The following is a 1,600-nucleotide window of genomic DNA, read 5'->3' on the forward strand; positions in this document are numbered from 1 at the left end:
CCCCCACCCCGGCCCGCCGCTCCCTGCCCGCCCCGCCCCGCCCCGCCTGTCAGCCCCGTCCCTCGGAGCCCGCCGGACCCGGCCGGTGAACTCAACAGGCCCGCCCGGTGCGGGTCAGCGCCAGCGCGGGGCCTGGGGCGGGAGGAGGCGGCGGGGAAGCGCAGAGAGGCTCGGCTTCTTGAGCGGGGCAGGGGCGCCCTCCACCGTCTAGGGCCACACCACCCTGAACGCGCCCGATCTCGTCTGATCTCGGAAGCTAAGCAGGGTCGGGCCTGGTTAGTACTTGGATGGGAGACTGCCTGGGAATACCGGGTGCCGTAGGCGTCTTCTTTTTTTTTTTTTTTGTTTTGCCTCTTGTTCTGTCCCCTCTCTGGGAGCGAGGCGGCGGCCCGGGGTGGGGGTCACCCCCACCCTCAGCGCCCGCCGCGGTGCCTGGCGCCCCAGCCCGCACCGTGGGGCCTCCTCTTGTCCCAAGCCGCGACACCGCCGTCACGCGGCAGCATGCGTGGCTTCTGGACTGTCAGGTCTCAGACCAAAGGTCTGCTCTGTGGGAACCGACACGCTGGAGGAAACCTTGAGAGTCTGAGAGGGGAGGGAGTTCCAGAAGAAGGCCAGGATGTCATTTTGAGGGAGTATGTGACCAGAACTCGTCCCGTTGCTTTTGGGGTTCTATGGGCTACACCTAGGAATCTTTGGTGGTGGCACCTGATGTTGGGGGATCCGGAGTCACACCCAGACCTGCTCCACAGGCCTCCTTTTACTTTTCTCTTCGGATTCATTATTTTTTAAAAGTGTCTCTTATCTCTGAGGACTGAACTCTAATTTTTTGCTAAAAACTCCTTCCTAAGGAGGCCAGCTGGGTTAGGCTGGCAAATGGTAAGGAGGCCAGCAGGGTTAGGCTGACAAACAGTAAATTCCCACTAAGCGGCTTTTGTTAACCAAATGAAGCAGTGGTTTACTTCCTGACCTGATTCTGGTATGGCATTAACATCACCTAAAAAATAAGAAGCCCCTGTCTTAACTCAAGCATCCTAGCAGATGCCTATTCTTAAATTTAAACCATCTTAAAACATCCTAGCAGGCGCCTATTGTAAATTTAAAGTGTCCTCCTGTCTGGACCTCCCAGAGTGCTCATACCCTTATCTTAAAGTAAGCATATCTTTTCTGGTCTTCTAGATAAAGACTAACTCTCTCAGCCAATTGCCAGCCAAAGAATCTTTAAACCCACCTATAACCTGTAAGCCCCCGCTTCGAGATGTCCCACCTTTTTTGGGCCAAACCAATGTATGCCTCTCATGTATTGATTTGTGACTTTGCCTGTAACCCCTGCCTCTCTGAAAATGTATAAAACTGAACTGTAGCCCAGCCACAGCGAGTCCACTTGCCCAAGGCCTCTTGGCAGTGGCTCCGGGTCATGGTCCTCAAATTTGGCTCAGAATAAATCTCTTTAAAATTATTTTACAGAGTTTGGCTTTTTTCCGTCGACAATTTTGGCGTAGCCGGCAGGATCTCAGAGAAGACTCAGGACCGCCTAAGGAGCAGCGCGGACTCGGCGCCAGGTACCGGCACGGCCCTTTTAGGCCTCCGACTCCGAGCTTCT

At 55.2% G+C, this 1,600-nt stretch overlaps 1 non-coding gene across 1 annotated transcript; it reads left to right on the forward strand.

The window, feature by feature from the left end:
- Positions 1–205: 205 nt before the first annotated feature.
- LOC142874419 (5S ribosomal RNA) lies at positions 206–324 on the forward strand. Its single transcript, XR_012922236.1, has one exon. It is a non-coding gene; the product is annotated as a 5S ribosomal RNA (ribosomal RNA).
- The last annotated feature ends 1,276 nt before the right edge of the window (positions 325–1,600 follow it).

The sequence above is a fragment of the Microcebus murinus genome, chromosome 12, assembly GCF_040939455.1.
Source record: "Microcebus murinus isolate Inina chromosome 12, M.murinus_Inina_mat1.0, whole genome shotgun sequence".
Lineage (NCBI taxonomy): Eukaryota > Metazoa > Chordata > Mammalia > Primates > Cheirogaleidae > Microcebus > Microcebus murinus.